Here is a 23726-nt window from a genome sequence, read left to right on the forward strand (position 1 = left end):
TAAGGACGACTATAGGTTAAAATACCTAAAGTAGCCAGATGAGACAATTATTTGAAAACATCTCTAATTCTGCTCAATTCCAGTGACAGCTTTAAAAAGAGACATCTTTGAGTTTATTTTCTTATGGCAGATATGAGACTCTGGAAGTCTTTAGAAGGAAGAATTTCTCAAAACATTTTCCCAGGAGGTAGAGGCCCAACACTAGCTTTCGGTTCTCCAAGGTGTAATCTAGTAACAGCAGAAACACACTAGCATACCTCAGGGTACATGGGCGAAAAGGTGGAACGGAGACCCTAAGGAAACAACAATAGAAATTATAGGGGGCTTGGAGTGTGAGGAACCAACAACACTTGCAAAAGATCCGAGGCAGGTGCAAATTCAACTAGGAAGAAATGTAGAGAAGAATTTTCTGATATACAAGTTATAAAAGATGGGCAAACTGTTACCACCATCCAGGGAAAAAAAAACCTAGCAAAACAAAGAAAACTTCCTAAGTCTAAAGCTAAATAAATAGCAGTATTTGTCCATCCATTAATGAAAGGTAAAACTTCCAATTTACTTTTTTAGAAAACTGGGATACTCATAGGCATGTTAGTAAACATACAGATTTTTTAACACTTGCTATTGTAAAACACATGTAAGTCTTAGAGGCATGATCAATACCTTTAAGCCAACTTAAATACCCAACTTTTATAAACAGTGTCATACACCAAATGATAGTTCTGAATCTGGTGACTAAGTACATTTTCACAGTTTACTCTAATTTTCCCTATTTCTCCCCTTTTATAAAATGTTCTTTTTTAAATATTATAAAATTGCTCTTGAAGAATCAGAAAAATTATTAGTTATTTTAGAGCTTAAAAAAAATATGTTTGAGTGCGTGGAGGGATAACGAAAAATTTTTAACAGAACTGGGATGTTGGCTCTGAAAGTATTAAATTCTTTTTACTTAATCATATAGTGAAAATTTTTTCATGTCATTAAATATTCCTCTAAAGCAAGATCTGCAATAAATGTTTTAATGAACACACTATAAACTCATTATTTCTGAGTATTTATATTGTTTCCAGTGTTTTGGTATTACAAATGACATTGTGATAAACACCCTTTTACTACCATCTTCAGTCCCATAATGACCTTCCCTCTACCAGCACCCATCTCACTGTTCCTGCAGGGTGAGCGACCGTGGCGGAGGAGAGCCCTGAGTCCCGGCACTTTCATCCTGACACTGAAGCTGATTACTTGGTACCACTGTCAATGACAGAAAGTCTCCCTCTTGATAGCCCAAAAGGGGAAGGGGAATCTCATCTTCACTGTGAGGAGGGGAGAATTCAGAATTCAGGGCCCAGAAAAGAATCAGAACTGAAAAAACAAACCATAAACCACAAGAAAATAAATCTTAATTAGACAGTATCTCAAGGACATTGTCCCTGTTTTTAGGGACTCCTAGAAATGGGTGTTCATAAATAGGGAGGCAATAGGGCAGTTGTGCTGTGCTACCATCTGTTTTATGTTTTAAACTGAACTAGCAAGGTACATTAAAATGTTCAAATAATTTTATCCAACATCTCAATTTCCCTTCCATTTTGAATCTCACAATAAATATTTGTGTTGATAAAATGAATCTGGGCAAGACCTAAGGTTGACCTTTCACCTCCGATCTAGTTATATGTTTTACAACATTTATGACTAAAATTTCGTTTTGCAGTCTTAAAATGTGATCCTAAAACCTAGATGAACTTGCCTGTGAAATCAAATGATAGTAACTTGTTTTTCAAAGGGCTAATTGAGATGTCCTGAATTCTGAGCAGCTGCTTTATTACTGTCATTTACAGAAATTTACCTTAAATATCTGACCCTTCTCCTCATAGAAAATGGCTTCTATTAATACTTGGCATAATATCATTAAACTGTGAGACAAAAATCATCTTCTGAGAAGCATGTGTTTTGAGTATCCAGTAATCTAAATCTATGTTCCCATAGTTTTAAACATAAATAAGCTAAGCAGTTATTCACTAGTGTTCCTTACAGTAACTGAAAGATGTAACACATGTAATGCAAAATAAGAAAAACTTATTCTTAAAAGCCATTATATTTATTTGTTAATAGTGCCAGTGGACTATTTAGAGTACTTAAATGTTCAAACAGTCAAGTCTCCTCTTAAGATTAAGTTAGAATCACAGCAGAAATAGAGCATATTCTGGAGGTCAGACAGACACTCACTCCACCTGGAAGCAAGCATCCATATCATCTGCTCATGTCAAAGTCCGTAAGAGGCACATATCAAGTTAGCATTTCAGAAAGGAAAATCACAGCCTTTATATATATATGTGTGTGAAAAATGTTAGATTGCCATTACCCCATTACCAGTGGAACTTAGGGATGTCCAAATGATATGTGAAAAAACAATTACAGGCTCGGTGAGGTGGCTCACACCTGTAATCCCAGCACTTAGGGAGGCTGAGGTGGGTGGATCACCTGAGGTCAGGAGTTTGAGACCAGACTGGCTAACATGGTGAAACCCTGTCTCTACTAAAAATACAAAAAAATAAAAAATAAATAAAATAAAAATAGCCGGGTGTGGTGGTAGGCGCTTGTAATCCTAGCTACTTGGGAGGCTGAGGCAGAAGAATCATTTGAACCCGGGAAGAGGAGGTTGCAGTGAGCTGAGATCACGCCATTGCACTCCAGCCTGGGCAACAAGAGTGAGACTGCGTCAAAAACAAACAAAAACAAAAACAAAAAGAAAAGAAAAAACAATTATCTCCCATGAACTGGAATAAGGGACCTATGAAGCCACCACGGCATGGAGCTCATGGAAACTTACTGATAAGACAAACTGAGATCCCAGGCAACACTTCCATTACAGACCACATCCAGAAGAAGACCACTCCCAGCTGGGCAAAAAGGCTCACTTCAATCAAATGCTACACCAAAGGAGGGACAACTGCAGAGTTCTCAAAGATTCCTCTTTTCACAGAATCTCAGGCAAACAGAATCAGACTTCTAGTGAATATTTCTAAAAATAAAGGCAGAGTGTGCATTACTTGTATCTTCAAAGATGGCTGATTTGCATTTCAGAAATTCTCTTGGAATGTCATAAATTTTTAAAAAATTAAAAACATGAAGTCTACATTAAAATGACAGACTGATTTTAGTTAGCAATACAGCAGCACTGAGTCACATTTTGCTGTCTTATTGTAGCCAAATTACAGCCATGGCTTTGTCCTGGGTCTGCATATGAAAATGGAACAAGTTCAGTGGGGCCTCCTGTTTCATTATTAAGCCTATCGGATTACTGGTTCTAATTAAGGATCGTGTTACTGGCTACCACACAGTTATTAATGTGCATTATTGCCATTATAGGAAGTTCTGACCTCTGCTGTGAGTCACCTGGAGTAAAATTTAATTATCAACCAGAGAAAATGGGAGTAAAGACGATATAAAATGGCTTCTTGTGAGGCATCTGCGATTGTAAAATACTATTTTATAGTACTTGCTCTGCCATTAGGAGAATAATTAGAGTGAAGCCCCTTTCTAAAACCTAAAAATAAACCATCCAGAAGGCAAGACCACAATATGTTCTATTCTACTTTTGATGTGTTATTAATTTAGCAAATTGCATAATATATTTTTCAAAGTTCAAGAACATGAGCTACAAGAAACTGAATTTACTGAATGAAATTAGGCTAACATTTAAAACAATATCATAAGAATTGCAAATATATGTTTTAAATAAACATATTTTCCTATCCTACTCTTTGTTGGCCAAATATAACATCTTCAAAAGATATGAATGAGTAAGTTATTTTTCACTGGTGTGCAAGATTAAAGATATGAAAAGTAATTAGGAATCTGAACAACTTGTCATTAGGAAAGCAGCTGCTACCTTTTAAATGGACATTTTCTTTCTTTTAACCTGAAAGTTATATTTTTTAAAAGTCAAGATGAAATCGGTAAAACAACCCACTTCTGATATTTTAATTATAAAACTAACGATGTCACATAGTCCTTGTAATGGCCAGTAAAGAAGGCAAAAGAGGCAACTTGTAAGCAGCAACTGGGGGGAACAGCAGGTATTACTAAGAAAGACAGTGGTTTATTCCTCTAGAAGTTTTAACCAAGATTAAGCACTTAACTTTCTGAGATACTTTCCATGGAGCCACACCCAAAGGCAGAAGATGGGCAGATATATTTCTGCATCCCATTCCCTATCTATGATGTTTTGCCTGCCTTGATGAACACTTCATTTTTCTTTTGTTTTTTGTTGTTGTTATTTCTAGAAGTTGTTTCATTCTTAATGAACACTTTAGTCTACAACTCTAACAGTGTATGGAAACACCAATGGTTTCTATAAAGGTGCAAATTATTCAAAAGGAGGTCAAATTTTAATTTTCAAGAGCCAAGTGCATGGAAATGGCAAAACACTTACAACTGTGTCATTTTGCAACTATTTACTGAGTGCCTACTAAGTGTTAGCATTCAATTCAGACACTAGAGAGAACAGAGAAGAAAACCCTTTACTACAGTACAGATGGGTGTTAGGTACCATGAGCTATGGGGGGCTCTGCTGGTTGGGCTTCATATCATCCCACCATTTAGCACAGTGCTGGACACATAGTAGATGCTTGAATAAAAGCTTATTAAACTGGACCTAGTATACAATAACTCCCCAGACTAAAAAAGTGACGTATCATCTTTAACTTAACATATAATGACAAAGATATATTAATAGACATTTCTAGCTATGAGTGCCTATGGGTTTGGTGGTCTACATGATAGGATACATACATCTATGTATCTCCTACAAATAAGCTTAGAATGTTACTATTTTATGCCTGTTTTACAAAAAAGGACACCAAGTGTCAGGCAAATTTGCCCAAGATTACATGGTAATTTCAGAAGAAATGAAACTGGAAACTCTTTTTCTTCCTATTGTGAAACCCGCAATGCTAACTAGAGTAACTCAGAGGGCACTCAAGTCCTAGAGACTAGTAGACAGAAAAATAAGGCAACAGCCCAGAAAAGAGGGCTACACCAGACATTTTCATACCAGAAATGATCAGTTTATAGAGAGCAGCTGAAAATAAGGGTGAGGGAGGAAAGGGTGATTTACTAACATTTAAAGGCAGGAAGTTAAGCCTATAAGCGGAGGCTAGTAGTGTTTCAGGGGCCACTGTGGAGTTCTTTAAGTGGGACCTGAAACCGCCCACACCTGATGAAAGTGAGGAGACCTGAAGTAGAGATTAGAAATTCATATTCCATGTAACAGCATTTCCATTTTAAAGATAAAGAAATGGAAACTCAAATATTCAGTGCATTCTTAAAGACTGGCTTGTAAGCAACCCTTGCTGGTAACTGGTAGGTCCAAGGTCCGAAGTCAGGTCGTCTGTTTCTAAACTGACTCCAAGTCATATGCTTTGTCTTTTACTTATTCTGTGAGAAGACAGCTCACATAAATCATATCCCTTAAAATCCCATTGAAAAATGTCAGAGAAGTTCCCCATGGGAGGGCAGAATGGGGATAACATTCAGTTTTCCAGTGCTTGTTCTGATTGGCTAGAGTCTGTTTTCTAACTGTTAAATATTTTGACGATCACTCCAGAAGTGGGTGGTGAGTAGTGGGAACAATCTTTCCTTATAACGCTAGATTTAAAACTTAAAGAAGGTTGGATACCACTGTAACAGTCCAGGCTATACAAAGTATGGTGTCAAAATTGGTATTGCAAGCAGATAATGGCTGTTCAGAGTGAAGGAGCGTTAGTAATTTCACTTTTCATTTCCCAGAACCCGGCATAGTAGGCACTCTCAATAATACTTGCTGAATTACTTGATAAACAAATTTTCCCCAAATCTTGGAAGCCTTCTCCAGTCTTTAGGGTTTTCTCAACCACTGAATTTCTCCCAGGTATGCCCCTTCTTAAAAAAACTTTTAGCTAGAGCTTTGGCTCTTGACCTCTTTTTTTCCGGGTCTTTACAGTTATCAGGGATGGGCTGCGATATTACTGACCGTAGGAATGTACTCCTTAACATGAATATGCCAGTCCAGAAGTGATGCTAAAAGTATTTAACTCCTCGTATGACACAAACACTAAGCAAAGTGTGCAGCAGGTCATGGGGTCTCCTGGTGCTGCACGGGGCCCTGGGGCAGCCTGGGCATTCTTTCAGAAGAGTGGCCTGCTTTCCTGTCTTTCTAAGGGGGGATTTTGTTTATCAAAATGGTATAAAATAAGAATTAGAACATATCCTTAAAACAGAGACAAATCACAGAAAATATCCAAATCTCCTTTATATCCATTTAAAAAGTGAACCTAAGTTGATCTGAGTTCTCATGTTGTAAAACTGGAAAATCTTCCATCATCCATCCATTCCTCCTGAAGATACATTAATCAATGCAGGAATGGGGTTAGGATGAAGACAGCCAGCAAGCAACAGGTGCTACATATTAATTCTCTCAATGATTAATCCTAAGACTGAATCTTTCAATTGTTTTAAGCCTTCCCAAAACTTAAGACTCTGAAGGCAATGCAATGGAATGGAAAAACTGAAGAACAGAAATTAGCAGTCTTAGACAATAACAAAATCCTCTAAACACTATAGAGTTATGAACAAAATTTCTTAAAGCTACCTTCCAAAATACACCAAAGAAAACCTTATTTTTCATTTGGATTCCTTGATAAATTGAAACTAAATATAATTATTACAAGGAAGTTCTGCTTAAAAAGCAAACTTTGAAAAGAATGATTATGAAAGAAATTTCATTGTTTCCTTTTCTAGCAGTACTAAGAAAAAAAGATATTTTCTTACCGCCAGTGAAAAAAATAGGTATAAAACCACTGTCAGAGTCTGAGCTTTAACTTAAATCATGTAAGAAATGAATATCAGAAAAATGAATGACTTTGAACTAAAGGGAAAAAAAATCCACTTTGAGTATTAATGCAGAGGTGGGACCATGGCTTTTTTCTTTTTTTTTTCACTAAGGGCTGGCAATTAATTGCTTAGAATGCTAAAGCTGTATTCTATTGCCTCTATAGATGTACTAATTCAAATGGTTTAAAGTTTCAGTGAAAAATTCAACATAACTGCTCACAAGACATTTCAAACCACTTAACCACCAAAGCAAATACAACCTTGCCAAAACACAAGATTCTCAAACAAATTTTAATGTAATGGTTATAACACCATACTGTGTTTATTTAAACACCATCTTAAACCTTACTTTTATCACCTCTTATAGCATCAGTGTGATATTCAGTGATGTAAGAGACAGCCACAATAATGAATTCCATTGATGCCAAAGATCAAGTAAGACTACAGAACTGGAAAATTATTCTAAGCAGAATGGTGGTGAACACAAGACAGTAGTAGAACTAATCAGTTTTCTCATCGAAGGTCAACAAGTACCAGTCAGTATAAACCAGCCCTGAATACTATGGGTGAAATCACTTGAAGGTCTGTCTACCAATTTCTATCTGTGGAAGGTGTCATTTTGAGAATTACATTTTTACTGATCTCTAACACCATATAAAAGCACCTTCATATATATTAGGATTCATAACATTTTTAGACTAAGGAATTTTGCTGCACTTCAAGGGCAATGTCTCAAATCTAGCCCAATAACAAACCAGTAGAAGCCCTGATATCCCTAATCTTCTGTTTGAATAGAGTGCTTTATTACTTAGTGCTTTCATATTCATTATTTCAATCTTAATTCAGAGTCCATAATTGAGAAATGAGGCTAAAATAAACAGCAACAAATTAAGCATTGTCCAATGCATGGAAAATAGGCAGGGGTGGTATTTCCGAGCTTTGACCATTCTAGAACAGAACAATGGCCTGCACAGTCATTATCTCTAATTTTATTACCGGAAAAAGTTTTCCTAATTGTGATTCAATTAAAGGATGCTATGTATTGCACCTAAAACATAGTGATAAAGTAAACCATGATATAAATCCACCCCATGCCAACACTGGATTTATTTTCCCAAAAGAGTATATGCATTTGATATCCCAAATGCTCCCCAACAAGATATTTTAAAGGTGTCTCATTCAAAATATCCTCTTCACCAGAGGAATGAAAAGTTTCTGGTTGATGTTTTTCATTTTACTTACAAGAATAAAAATGACATTTACCCATCTACACATTCAAACATAAACGCTTGTGTGCAGGTATGTATGTAGCATGTATACATATTACAGCCTGTCTTGTTCTAGAAAGGACTTAGGGTAGCTTACAAAGAGACATACCCTAGAAGGCAAAGGTAAAAAATCAACAGCAAAGAACACAGGACAAAGGCAAAAATGAGGCAGGAATGAAATGGCTTTCACAGAGGCTGACTATTTCAAGTGCTTCTCATTGATGGCTGAGCCTGAAGAGCTTGTCTAATGACTATCAACCTGCACTGATCAAATACAGCATATGACCTAGAGATGAAGCACCTGATTGACAAGAAATCTATCATAAGCAGCTCTTCAGCACAAGCATAATTCAATGGTAATTGGTCCTAATGATGAGTCTGGAATGCAAGTGATAAATGTAATGTGAATGATGATACGAAAATGTATCTCAATGCATCCTATTGCTTCGAAAATTGGCAATTCATATAAGACATATAAGGTAAAACTCTATAATCTGAAAACTTGATGAATTAGTATAACTTATTTCTTGACTATACTGGAAGACAGCCCAGTTAATGATTACTTGAGTTTATTAATGTTTTATAGAGGGATATTTAATACCAAAAAATCTGAAACAAGCAAGGTTCCAGGACCTTGGAAAGATGAAGAGAAATCCTTTATTTCTCCTTTTCTGGATCACAGAGCAGAAAGGAATCTGCCAAGAGTTTCAAATAGCTTTCCTCTTGCATGCCCGTTCTGATGAGTTACTAGTGGTTGTACTGTATAGGGAAAGATTCCGAGGCCCAGCCAGGCACAGTAGGAAAGAGTATTCTCATCTATTTATTAGCAATTCTGCCAGGAGAGAGGAAATGAGGTGGTACATGGCCACTTGCTTGTTTATTTCTGATCTCTGGTTTAATTTGCTGATATCAACAATGAAGAGCCAGAGGCTAAAAGTATTTGATTATTTACCATTTCTTAAGAGATGTATTTATTTGTAGCCTGCTTCATTACAAAAATGACTTGATGTGTTACAGAAATACACATAACAATAAATAGATGAAAAAAATCCAGGATGATAGAGAAGAATATGTATCATGTGGGAGGATAAAGTTTGTTCTTGTGGCAAATTCTAGAGCCTTCATTTTCAACACAGCCTTTCCCAGCACTGAGTAATCCACATTCACTACATTTTAGTTGCTCATCTCAGAGATAGAAAGAGAGAGATAGAAAGGAAGGCAGGGAGGGAGGGAGGGAGAGAGGGAAATATGTATCCCAGGAATAGGTCATGAATTTGGCTATCAAGATAAAAATGCCTCCGTAATTAGGGATTTGGGCTCATACCCAGCCTTCCTTTGTGCCATATAAAGCAGCATTTTATTCTTTCATTCACAAATATTTGCTGATTTTGCTTATAATAAATAAGCAAAAATAAGCAAATTATACAATATGTTAGGAGGTGGTATTATGACAATAGGACAAGCAAAGCGGGGTGGGGGGCGTGGAGGGGGGTTGAGATTGAGAATGCCCAGGTGAAGTGGAGGCAGATTACAATTTTTTAAAGGGTGGCTGAAGTAGGCTGATGGAAAAGGTGACATGAGCAAGGTCCTGAAGGATATGAAGGGGCGAGTCAGGAGGATCCAGGGGAGGAGCAGTGCAGGCAGAGGAGGAAAACCTGGTGTAAGGCACGTGGAAGACCTGGTGCACTTAAGAAACACCAAGGAGTCCACTATGGCTGAAGTGAAGTGGTGGAGGACAGTAAGGGGAGATAAAGTCAGAGAAGTTATGGGGAGAGGAGGCAGAAAATATAAGGTCTTGTAGCCATCGTAAGACAGCCTGGCAACTGTGTCAGTGTGGCAGCAGCACTCCGACCCTGCTGATGGAAGTTTTAAACACTAACAGCATTACAAGTGGAGAATGGGAGACTGCCTAATCTGCTCCCATCCAAGATCACTTAGGAAGCATCTCCTCATTTCTCCTCAATGTGGTATTAAAATTCTTCTGCCCTGGACATTTGTCAGTGGTGGGACCCATGGAGTACACCTTGGTCTAGCAATATCAGAGGTCAGAAAAACCATTACATCTGTGTAATAAGATTGAGGTACAAATGAACAGCCCTGTAAAGAAGTAAAAGCAATCCAGAAAGACTCACAACAGATATATCATTACTGTCTATGCAAGCCAAGGAAAGGCTGGTGCTGTTAGATAGACATTGAAAGGAAAGCAGGGGAGAGGAGGAAAAGAAATGAATGAACAACAACGGCATGATGAACTGCTTCCAGAAGGATGTTCCTCCATGCTCAAAGCTGGGAATTTATCAAGAGGTTTATCAGGAACTCAGGTAGAGAATGAAGCAGATGGCTGCATAGTATTCCATGGTGTATATGTGCCACATTTTCTTAATCCAGTCTATCACTGATGGACATTTAGGTTGGTTCCAAGTCTTTGCTATTGTGAATAGTGCCGCAATAAACATACGTGTGCATGTGTCTTTATAGCAGCATGATTTATAATCCTTTGGGTATATACCCAGTAATGGGATGGCTGGGTCAAATGGTATTTCTATTTCTAGATCCTTGAGGAATCGCCACACTGTCTTCCACAATGGTTGAACTAGTTTACAGTCCCACCAACAGTGTAAAAGTGTTCCTATTCACCATAAAAAAGGACGAGTTTGTGTCCTTTGTAGGGACATGGATGAAGCTGGAAATCATCATTCTCAGCAAACTATCGCAAAGACAAAAAACCAAACACCGCATGTTCTCACTCATAGGTGGGAACTGAACAATGAGAACACCTGGACACAGGAAGGGGAACACCACATACCAGGGCCTGTCGTGGGGTGGGGGGAGGGGGGAGGAATAGCATTAGAAGATATACCTAATGTAAATGAAGAGTTAATGGGTGCGGCACACCAACATGGCACATGTATACATATGTAACAAACCTGCACATTGTGCACATGTACCCTAGAACTTAAATAAAAAAAAAAGAGAATGAAGCAGATGCATACCTCCTCACAGGAGGTTTAAAAGTCAGACCAATACTTTTAAATTGTGATTTATTAAGCAGGCAAAATACAGGTAATACAAACCTCTGCAGCTGAAACACATATCCAGGCAAGTTGCTGAATGTTTCCTGTCTTCAAATAATTAAAGGCGGGGCAAATTAATTCAATGCCAAAGTAAATTCCTACCAAGAATGGGTATAAGAAAAATCACATTTTAAAAAACGTACCTTTCAACAAAGATGTCAATCAAGCTAAAAGTTGCTAGAAATCATGATTTTGAGTATTTGCTGACTTTAATGTTTACTGACAGTCCAGGAAACTGTTGTGCATCCACTAATTTCTTTGCAGGACCATTAAGAGAAGGGACCAGATTCCCCTTTCCAATGGAAATGCATTAGATATCCAAAATATCAACATTCCCAAGTGAGCCACTTTGATAATAAAAATAACGATTGCTACACAAACTGAAAAAACAAGGTGACTAAGCAATGTTCCTTCTGTGATTTTAAGGGTAGTCAAACAGAGAGCATGAGAAACATTTGCTTCTACCTCTTTCCCCAAAAAGTTTGAGGCTGCTGGCAAAAATATATGCAACACCACAAGACAAAAATAGATATAAAGTTCAAGGTAAGTGAAGAAAAAATAAACCCAGGAGTAGTTTTTCCACAGATATATGAACCTGAAAGTGAGATCCTGCAGAGCTGCTAATGTTGGATGCAAAGTTGACTCATAACTTCTTAGTAGTGAACATAACGAAATACAACATTACGAAATTGAGTATTCATTAGAGTAAAACTAGGTCCTGGGCTTAAGAGAAGTTCCGTTTTTCCCAGCTCTAATGCCGGAAGGAGCGTCTTCCTGTGGTTCCTCCTAAAAGCCATACTCTATGTGCAATGCATGGTCAAAGGATCACCTGGGGCCCAAGTACTGGAATTCTACAAGGGCAAATAGCTATGTGGTTAATACACAAGGCTTTCTGATAATATTGCTGCATCCAGGGATAAATGGCACATTCCTTGGAACAGTGGCTACCAAATTAGGCTCTAAAGAAGTACTTTAGGGGTTCCATCAATTTTCCATATGAATATTTTGTATTTAAAGACTTCTTAGCCTTTAAGTACAAAAACAAGTAACAGGAAATGCAGGCAATATATAGCACGACAAATGTTAACATACTGATGACCACATCTACATTAAGTTGCTTCAAGTGCTGACACTAGACAAATGTGTCTCCTGCTATCTCTTTGTATAAGTGAATCCACTGATTGGAAAGTTGTAACTCTGCGTTGGTATTCTTTTGGAAATTCAAGTCTGCACATGTCTGTTCATATAAAATTGTACAAATGACCTACACATCCATCATGCTCAAACAAATGCCAAGCCAAGAGCAGGTACAACTAGTTGGCACACACCCTCACCATGATCTAATTGACAGTTGTATAATACTAAAGTGCCTACCGTGTTGCATCATGATAAAGTGACATCATTGACTGGTACTGATGCTAAGTTTTGGGTGCTTCTGGTCTGACTTTTATATCTATTATGAGGCATGTGAATAGCTATATTATTATGAATTCAATGTTGAGGCAAAAAAAATTATTTCCAGTTTCTAATAAGATTAATTCAAGGGGATATCAAGAAAAAATAAGCTTGTTAAAAATTAAAACCTTTTGCAGCTGCTTATGGATATGCATAAGGATTTTCCAAATGTCATACAACCAAAACAAAATACATAAATAAATTAGGTATGTTACTGATACTGTTCTGCAACTGTTATCCACATTTGAGTTTATCAAAGCTGTCTCACTGTTCTCCCTGATAAGTTTATAAATGTAAATTTGTACTTATAAAGCATATAATTAAAATACCACTTTTAAATATTTTTGTATATAGTTTTGTTGAACATTTTTTTAAAACCACACTTGCTGGAGTAGTTCTGTTAAACGTGTCAGGAGATGCTGATTCTGTCAACCCTTGGAGACTGGGTGGGGCCTGTCACCTCCAGCAATGACCAGCCTCATCCATAGGTGGCAATCCAACATAATCTAATTCAATGCCAATATAACATAATACAAATATTATCCTTTCCTCTGTTTGCCAAGTTGGGAAGCTCTGTGATGAACAAAGAAACTCCAAATCCTTCACACAATTTTTCATAAATCTTATTTCTTCCAAGAGCTTGTGACAAGACCTGCCCAGTGGAGAGGACAAAGTTAAGTTCTTTGGCAAGAAACTGAAGTACAGATATTTCATCCTCATGATTAAGAGGAGAGTTAAGGGTAACATTCACTCGTGAAAAGTAAAGTGGCAAATCAAGATGAGTGAGTATTTCAGGAGACATGGACTCTTTTCCCAAGCCTGCCCCTTCCTAGTTTTGTGACTCCAAAAAGGTCATTTAACCTTCCCTGAGCCTCAGCTTTCTCAGTTATAACATAAAAAGACGAAATCAAGTTCTCAACTGGGATTGACCATTAGAAGCTTTTAAAAAGCTTCCCAGTAGCAGTAACATTAATACATGCCAAAAGTGTTCAGAGCACTGGACATTAACCCACTTAGTCCCTACAAGAACCCTATGTTGCAGATACTATGATTATCCCGACTTTATAGGTAAGGAAACTGGGGCACAGAGAGGTTGAGAAATTTGCTCAAGCAAGAGGCAGGGCCAGGTGGAAAGCTCTGAGCCTGTGCTCTTTAGTATAAGTGCCTGTTATGCTGCTTCTCCATTAAGTATCTCTCTGTCTTCTGACTCCTGAATCTATGGAAGGACCTGACATGTAAATTTTGATTCTGGTGCGTGCTTCTCGTTAACAGCCACTTGACTAGAAGAGATGTAAAGTTCTGTAATTCAGACTAGAGATGAAAAAAGTTCAATAAACTTTTTAATTAAATAAATGCTCAAATTCTTGTGCCTCAAAAATCAGAGCCAAAATTAAATAAGTATGGCTTTTAAAAGCTAATTGCATGCTGTCAAACTTAAACTAAGGGTAATGAATAGGGGTGGTGGAGGAAAATCTAAGAAACAAAATATTATCTAGCCAGCTACACAGGGGCATTGAAATAGGTTAAGCATTGGAGCAAAAGCTATGCCTCATATTAAGGGACAGTGAAAACAATTTCACAATTTATGGCCTGGCTTTGAAGGTGAAGATGAAACACTTTGGAAGCCCACTTGGAAAGCATCAGTGCTCCTGTCCAAATGGGCTAGCAGGCCCAATTTGTTTCGAGGACCACAAATGAATGTCTCTTTGTTTCATCTTTAAAGAACTAGTCCTTATGCTGTAGGAAAGTATCCTTTGTAAATCTGCAAGTCTAAAGGTGTACGTGCAAATGCTGATGCTCAAACACATGCTGATCTCCCATGCAGATTCCTTCATTAACATGTGACACTTAACGGAGGCAAGAAGATGCTATGGCACAAAGAGAAAATGAGGAAGACAAGTGGTCCTGGTCCCATAAGCAATTTAGACAAGCATTAAGTCTGGCATGGCCAGGTTAGTAAGCGCATAGACAGCCAAGAGGAGAGAAAGTCCATGTGCCCTGGCAGCACCATAAACTTGGTCAGGATTGTTTGTGCTGTGAGTCTACTTTCTCACTAATTCTAGATATACTATTTATGGAAACTCATCTTCCTTTCCTCTCGCTCAGTTCCATGGCTCTCTCACGAAATTTCGTCTCAAAAGTCTCCAGTTTGAAGCCAAACAATTCTAATCACGGGAGTTGCAAGCACTTTATTAAACAAAAAACAACTTTTCAAATAATTTATACACCTAAAACAAAGCATAAACATCTAAGAAAATAATTAAGTACTGGAGATCATTGCTGACCATACAGGCTATCTCGACTGAGAGTTTCGAATCCACTATAAATAATCAGTGAGTAATAAACAAACAGATCACCTGTTTCAGCTGACAGAATGTTTAATTACTAGTCTCTCTTCTGCACTGAAGATTCACCAGCCTGGAATTCATGCATTACTTCTTTCTGTTTAATAGCCACACCAAAAGTACACTAACTCATAAAGCAAACAGGCACTCAATTTGGAGTTTCCCCTGAGAGTAGACGAGAATTTCCAGGTAAGAATAAACACAAACTCTTCCTCCTGGTCCCTATATTTGTTAATGATATCAAATTCCCAGTTTCTTAGACTCAAAATCAAATCTTACACTCATCTCTGAACCACATTCTTCCTCTACCTTCCCTCTGGCCCACATTTCATGAAGGACAAACCTTGGGGCAGCATGTATCACCTACCTTCTCAGTGAAGTACAAGTCCTCTTCTGGTGTTAAAGATCCCCCCCCCCATTATGGCATCAGTGAATACCAGACTGGGCAGGTAGGCAAGCTAGTCCTGTCATCAGTGCTGGGGTGGGGCTGCCGAGCTCACCCTGAAGATTCATTCAAATGCTAAGCTTTGCCTGATGCCCCCCATCACATGCAATCACTCCCTACTTTGTAATCTCAGTAGCACTTTCTATCTCCCACATTCTGATCTACATTATGTGTGAAGTTCATTTTCTATACCTCCTTAAAGGTGGAAAATGTCTCAGTGCAGTATCTAGAAAAATCACTGGCATAATGCCTAATAAATATTTGTTAAATTACAAAAAAAGGGATTCACCACTCAGTTCTCCCCAAAGTGTCTTGATCTTATGTTTTAATCAGATTTATACTTATAGCAAAATTATAATGCTCTTACATGCCCATTATTTTCTAAAGCAGTATTAGGACTTGTAAGACAGTGAACCCTAAAAAATTGTTTCTTTTCATATATGCACAAACCCTCTCAGGCGCCTAGCAAATGACAAGTTGGATACCTTCTCTATGCTGTGTAATGTTGGGGAGCTGCACATTAGACAGCTAATCAGGAGCTGAGTTTCATATGACCAGCTATGCTAAAAGGGATTATTTTGCTAGATGTCAGGAAAGACAGGTTCCTCCTCTATCCTCCTGCCTTTATTTTGAGTTTTTTATTTTATTGGCTATTCAAGTGGACATAAGAAAAGGTGCTTTTTCTAATAAAATCTTGTTAAATCTATCACGGCCCAATATCTCTTAGGGTCCTGGAGAAATTAGTCTTTTGTAGTTTGTGGTGCTGATGAAGAAGCAAGGGTGCTGATGAGGTAAAGAGGAAGTTAATAAAGTAGCATTCAGGGTACACTTGGAGAGGCAGAAAGCACAGTGGTTCAGAGGATGAGCTCTGGAGTCAGACTGTCCATTCTTAAGTTCTGGCTCCACCATTATCAGCTATATTATCCTAAGCAATAAGAAAAAGAAATATCTTTCAACTTCATTTTGTTCTTCCTCCATATTATGAAGCAGCAAGAAGGCCCTCACCTGATGCCAACATCATGCTCTTGGACTTTCCAGCCTCCAGAATCATAGCCAAATTAACTCCTTTCCTTTATAAATTACCTAATCTGTGGTATTCTACTATAGCAGCAGATAACAGACTAAGGCAGAAAACCAGAGATGATAATGTTGCTCATAAAACTGTTCTAAGGGTTAAATAATAAAATACTTGGCATAGTCACTGGAAGACAGCAAGCATTAGACAATTTTTGGCTGCTAACATTATTTAGATGTTTACACATTACACAGAATTTTTTTTCACATGCATTTATTATGAACTAAAGATGAAGGGAAAAGTTATACATTTCTGAGATTCAACAGTAACCCAATAAGGAAATTCTACATAAAACCAAGCACAACTGCCAAATAAAGATTTTAGAGGCTTTTATTCCTGAAGACAGTACCTTCACCTTCATATAATGGTTAAGTATCCCCAAGCTGCTGCTACAGAAATCCAAGACTCATATAAAGGAACAAGGAAAGGATGTAAATACTATCTTCAATCACAGAGAAGGAAAGGGTAATTTTTTAAAAAATTCTTATGGTTATGATAATTATTTTCAGCGCCGGCTCCCCAATTAACTTCTGCTAAGGCTGATATTAAAATGGGGTTGCCAACAGCTTGTGCAGTATTTGGGCATTAGAAGAGACAATGGCTCTTTATCATGCCTAGGAGTAACAAAAAGATACCCTAAAGAAAAAGGTCAACTGACAATAATGAAGATTGGCTAAATTTCTAAATATCCATGCTTACCAGCAGATTTTATACTAAGGATAAATTAGAAAATATAACTGAGATTTTCTGTCAAAATATCAAATACATGTATAAAGTAGGTACTTGGTAATAATTAATATTTGAGGTTTCAACAACTCACGATGACATTAAAATTCCCTGACGTGCAGTTATGCTTAATACTGCAACAGCACACATTTGAATTGTGGATACTCTCAGCAGAGGACAGCAGGTCATGAAGCCAGTGAAGAAGCATAGCCCATTACCTAAGGTCCATATTTCAATAAGGTTTTGTTCTAATTGTGTACACAGCAATTTTCAAGAAGGGATTAAACACTGTGTTAATTTTTGAAAACTGTCACCCTCTAAGAAGACAAACCAACTGATAGTTCTAATGATAAAATTGAAGAAAGTATACACAGAGGTGTGAGATGGTTCTCTATTGGGAAGCAGGTATTTATTTCATGGGATTTTCTTTTTTTGTGATGCTAAAATTATTTCTGTGAAATCTGGGGATTTCCAAAAGTCTTCAGACTATATACCTTGGTATGTCAAAGAAGTACTGTACATAAAGTATTACTTAAAGTGCCAACAATCTTCTAAACCAAGAAAAGAAATGATGCAACTAACATGAAAAAGAAAAGGATTCTGTATTTCGCTTACCCAAGAGATGAATGGGAAGAAGATTCAGTTAATTACACAATTGCTCTTAAGCTCTCAACTCTGCTTTGGTGTCCATTTATTGGGCAGGGGGCGGGGGAAGATTTTGAAAGTTCTGTGTTTTGCTCAGTCTCAAATGCATCATGTGTTAAACTCTTCGACATGGAACCTTACTGGAATACTGTCCATGATGAGAGAATTTAGTTACAATCAGTGACTCAACATTTTGACTTAGCAGATTGGCATTCCTTTTTACAACGATGAGACAAATTCTGTAAACTGCGCATCGTATAGATCACACTTTTCAGCAAAATGCTCAAGTTCCTTGGTCTAAGCCCTCATTGTGTTATTTATTATGTGTCATCCTATTATGCTAGCAATAACAGAAGCAAGCCAAGTTCCAGAAAATACTGTTATTAATATTTTATGTATGGAGAATCTTCTAGATCAATGAAGAAAGAACTTGAGAGGATAAAAATGAGTCGTTTTCTGGAACAAAAACATTTGGAAATCAAAAGAAATCCTATGATTTATAAAACAATTTGTAAATGGGTGCAAGAAGCTATATAATAGCAATAGACACAAAAATGGAATGCATTTTCTATAATTAACTGTAGAAAACTCATCACCTTAACCCAATTTTCACTTTTTGGGAAGACTAAAACATTTTTTACCAGTCAATAAAGACTAGTTGTTTTTTTTTTAAATTTTTAAAGGACACACAATGAGAAAAGAACTATTTGCCCACAACTCTACGTTTTTGTTTACTTTTATTTTTCTTTCCTTGTCCCTCAAAGAAACGTAAGAAATAAAAATTCACTAGATACAGATTTCAGTAGCTTTGTAAAATACCATTTAAAAAAACCCAGAAAATTCAAACAACTACAATACTATATAATATAGCTCAATATGCCCTAATCTCAATTATCTGAGATGTAGTAGCTACCAAAGAAAAAATCATCTGTGGGTGTTTTATTGTAATGCCTGTGAGTTAAATACACCATAACCATTATCATCATCACCAGCAGTAAGACAGTTCTTCAATCTGCTTGGAAGATAACACATAAAGGGTAAATTATATCTTAAAGAGAAGCTATTTCCTTATATTAGCCTCTAATTTAATCCTACATGAAGAGCTTTGGGTTTCTAAGACTCAGAGGCGTTGCTTTAGAATGATGCTGAATGCAGGCAATGAAACCTTTGGTCTATGTCTGTCACATCTGCATAGCTATCTGAATACTCCTGTGTAGAATACATGTGAAGCATGTGTGTCTCTTTCTTTCTAAAATAAATGTAATAACTAAGGGTATGTTCAGGCTTTTTGGACTGAGTCATTTGACCTTGGGTCCCCTGACTCAAAATTCTCTCTTCAATTTTAAAGTGAGAACTGAGTCCCTTCTGGGTGGAATGATTTTCCTACCTCATCATAGGATCATTCTTTTGTATTGAAAATAAGGGCTCTCCTATTTCAGGTAATTTCTATACATTCCAAAGGATTTCCTATTTACATAGAGATTTCAAAACACTAGGTCTGTTGGGCCCATTGCTCCTTTCAGGGTAAATGTTGAAGGTAACTTCATAATAGGGTAAAAGCTGATTAAGCATCAAAAAACTATTCAATTTATTAGAATGCCTTCACTTTCAAATTTTACCCTAAAGGTAGCCTAATCATTTTGCAATAAAAGCGATGATTGTTTAATTTCAGGGTGGAGAGAAACATCCTTTAGCAAATGGATTGCTTAAGAAATCTTAGTATTACAGAGATCAATGGAGATGTACAAATAATACAACCATTTCAAGTTGTCCTTTTCCTGTTAGTTGCCCTAATTTCTTATGACAGTAAGAATAACTTAAAATATTCTTTTAAATCCCAGCTACTTGGGAGGCTGAGGCAGGAGAATCGCTTGAACCCGGGAGGCAGAGGTTGCAGTGAGCTGATCGCACCACTGCACTCCAGCCCAGGTAACAGAGTGAGACTCCGTCTCAAAAAATAATTTAAATCAGCATTCAACAAAGTAGCTAGTGGTTTCAGAAAAGTGGTTCATTGGGCCCTATTTGTAGATAACAAAAATAAAAGGATGGTCAAATCTGGGGAACACACAGAGACGCTGGAGTTTTGGGACTAAGAGAGAACCACTAAAAGTCGGTGCCTTTCATGTGTGCTGTCTCCCAGTTAATGCAACTGGAGGCTTCCCTCTCACCTATAAGAGTCCTTGCCTTCTCCAATACACCCTTCCTACTTTTGTCAAAATTAGCGTCTGAGAGAGACAGAAAGAAAGGAGAGAAATTCATTATGCTACTCTTCCACTCTAACAGCTAACTTTTTCTCTGTAACTAAAGAATAAACTCCAAACTAAAATGTTGGCGTTAACTGTCTTAGTCAAGATGCTAACAATATGCCCCCAACCTACACCTCCAGCCTCATTTTCCTTTACACCCACTGACACCCTGTCATGGGAACCCTGGGTAACTAATAACTGCCGAGTGCCAGCTCTGTACCAAGAAGCCCTTTCTGTGCCTTTTTAAACATCCAAGGGTTCTAACACCTCTTGGGCACTTCTTGATGCCTGGAGGATACTATTGCTTTCACCCTTCATGAAATTTTCCTTGTCCTTTAAGACTGAGATGTCATCTCCTTCCTGAAAGCTACCCCAATTTCTTCACATCAAGGTTAGCCTTCTTCTGGCTTCTCCCAGTACACCACATTGATGATAATACTATCCTGTCTCTCTGCTGACTTGTCTTGCTTCACTGTTTCATCTTTTAAGATCTGTGCTGTGTTCAAAAGCACAAGGAAAACTTACAGAGAAAATAAAACATAGGGATAGAAAATAAATATGTATTGAATATTATAAATGATGAAACAGATTACATTTCAAAACTATTTCATTTTAAATAGTAACAGGCTATCATATCATAAGCTAGATTTAATTTCACATTTCTATTAAAATCATGTTTTACTGCACTTGGAAACAAGTTAGAAATTTACTGAATCAAGAATTGGTTTAGGAATGAAGGAAGGGCTGTCTGTAGAAGATGGAAAGAGTAGAGATACCTCATTTTCTTTTAATATCAAGTCACTGGTTTTTCCATTAAAATAAGTTACTGCTACACTGAGTTATCTAGAACTCTGCATATGATGTCAACACCACAGCAACCTTTAAGCTACCTAGCCTTGGCCAACAGAGACTCTCAGACATTTACTCCACTACAAATCAGGGAGAGCCATTACCAAATCTTGCACACCTATGCTATTTATAAATCTTTAAAAAAGGCTGGACATAATGGAATATTTCACATGCCACAGTAATTATTATGATGAGCAATAATCAGGGGTGGGTAGCGTGTGGCTGAAACAATTCTTCTGCAAACACAGGCATATCTCAGAGACACTGCAGGTTTGGCTCCAGACCGCTGCCATACAGCAAGTATTGCAACAAAACAAGTCAAATGAATTTTTTTGTTTCCCAAGCATATGTAAAAGTTATGTTTACACTATATTGTAGTTTATTATGTAATAACATTATGTCTAAAAAAGCCCGGTGTGCATACTGGAATTTAAAAATACTTTATTAGCCAGGCAAGTGGTGCACACCTGTAACTCCAGCTACTCAGAAGGCTGAGGCAGAATCACTTGAGCCCAGGAGTTCAAGGCTGCAGTGCACTACAATCATGCTTGAGAATAGCCACTGCACGCCAGCCTGGGCAACACAGTGAGACCCCAATCTCTTAAAAAATATTTTATTATAAAAAAGTGTTAACAATCATCTGAGCTTTCAGCCTAAGTTGTAGCTTTTTCATTGGTTGAGGATTTTGCCTTGATGCTGATAGCTGCTGACTGATCAGAGTGGTGGTGGCTGAAGGCTGGGGTAGCTGTGGCAATTTCTTAAAATAAGACAACAATGAAGATTGCTGCATCAATGGACTCTTCCTTTCATGAAAGATTTCTCTATAGCATGCAAGGCTGTTTCATAGCATTGAAGAGAGAAGGCTCACTTCTCTCAGCCTTCACAGAGTTAAAGAATTAGGGTCTTGCTCTGGATTAGGTTTTGGCTTAAGGGAATGTTGTAGGTGGTTTGATCTTCTATTCAGATCACTCAAATTTTCTCCACATCAGCAATAAGGACATTTTGCTTTCTTATTCATTTGTTCACTGGAGTGGCACTCTGAATTTCCTTCAACTTTTCCTTTGCGGGCTGTTTGGTGCAAGAGACCTAGTTTTCGGCCTGTCTCGGCTTTTGGCATGCCTTTCTCACTAAGCTTAATTTTGATTTTAAAAGTTTTTAATTTAAAGTGATAGATGGGAGATTCTTCCTTTCACTTGAACACTTGGAGGCCACTGCAGGGCTATTATGTGGCCTAATTTCAATATTATATCTCAGAGAAAATGGAGGAGAAGGAGACAGAAGGGGAATGACCAGCCAGTGGAGCAGTCAGAAGACACACAACATTTATTGATTAAGTCCTATATGGGAACGGTTTGTGGTGCCCCAAAACAATGAACATTAAAGATCACTAATCACAGATCACCACAACAGACATAATAATGATGAAAAAGTCTGAAATATTGTGAAAATTACCAAAATGTGATCCAGAGACATAAAGTGAGCATATGCTATTGGAAAAATGCCAATAGACTTGCCCAATGCAGGGTTGCTACAAACCTTCAATTTGTATTTTTTTTTTAAAAGCAGTATCTGCAAAGCAAAGTAAAATGAGGTCTGCCTGTACCCCTTCCTCCCAAAAAAAAAAGCCTCAAGGAAGAGGAGGTTGGAGGTTATGTTAGCATTAAGCTACTTCCCTGGCTTCCTCAGCTTTCAAAATCAAAATCTGGTAGAGCTTCTTCCTCCTTTGTTTTAAATGTACAATTCAATATAAATTAAGCTTATTCTAGCAGAATTTCAAGGATGGAAGAAACAAGAGATACTAATACTTGTTCAGAGACAATTGTGTTGTAGGCTCTGGACCAGCTCTTTTACTTACATTATTTGATTTAATGCTTATCACAATTTTTGATAATAGCATTATTTGACCTATTTTACAGTCTGTTGACTGAGAATCCAGAACTTGCCTAGCACTTTTAGGTAACTCTGGGATACCAAACCTAGCAATCCTGACTACAATGCTTTTGTAGTCTGGGTGACAAATCTGTATAAGATGATATGCTGTTAGCATCATATACTGTCACAGACGTGGCTAAGTAATGTAACAGGCACTTGGAGAACAGAACTATATGGAAATAAGATGCTGATTATGAGCTGGCAATACATAAAAATTTAGAAATAAAGAGGAGAGTTACTGGTGTGGTCCAAGCACAAAGGAGGCAAACAGAGTTTGGATCTGGCCTTGCTGAATAGAGATGGGAGGGGAGGCACTGGAGGGGAGGTAGCAGAGGAGCAAATGGTTCTCCTGTCACACTGTAGGGAGGGAGGAGTCAGCCGGTTCTTCTGGCAGGGAGAAGAAGGAAGAAGGGCCGGAGAAGAAGGAAGAAGGGCCAAAGAAGAATCCACAAAACTTAGTGACTAAGGGACAAAGGGAAGGAGCTGCTGACTCCTGAAGCTTTCCTAAAGCTTCATGTTTAAGAAAGTAAATTTGGAAAACAGACAGTGTTGAGAGAGAGGATATTTTGAATTTGAGGTTGAATATGAGGTAAAAATAAAATATTCAAATGGAAAATGTGCAGGAAAGTAGAAAGAGTGGAGAATAACCCTAACAGAGGATGGGACTATGGAGGAGGCAGCCAAGAAAACAGAAACCAGAAGGGCAGAGGGTTGAGGAGGAGAGGGATGAGAGTGAAAAAAAAGCTAGGTAAAATAAGAGATATTTAAGATGCTAGTGCAGTTTCAGTTGAAAGTC

At 37.6% G+C, this 23726-nt stretch overlaps 1 protein-coding gene across 23 annotated transcripts in view; it reads right to left on the reverse strand.

Annotated features, from left to right (window-relative positions):
* RBMS1 (RNA binding motif single stranded interacting protein 1) overlaps positions 1-23726 on the reverse strand; it is a 221872-nt gene that overhangs the window by 69337 nt on the left and 128809 nt on the right. The gene's annotated exons all lie outside the window — the stretch shown is intronic.

This window comes from Pongo pygmaeus, chromosome 11 (genome assembly GCF_028885625.2).
Source record: "Pongo pygmaeus isolate AG05252 chromosome 11, NHGRI_mPonPyg2-v2.0_pri, whole genome shotgun sequence".
Classification (NCBI taxonomy): Eukaryota; Metazoa; Chordata; class Mammalia; order Primates; family Hominidae; genus Pongo; species Pongo pygmaeus.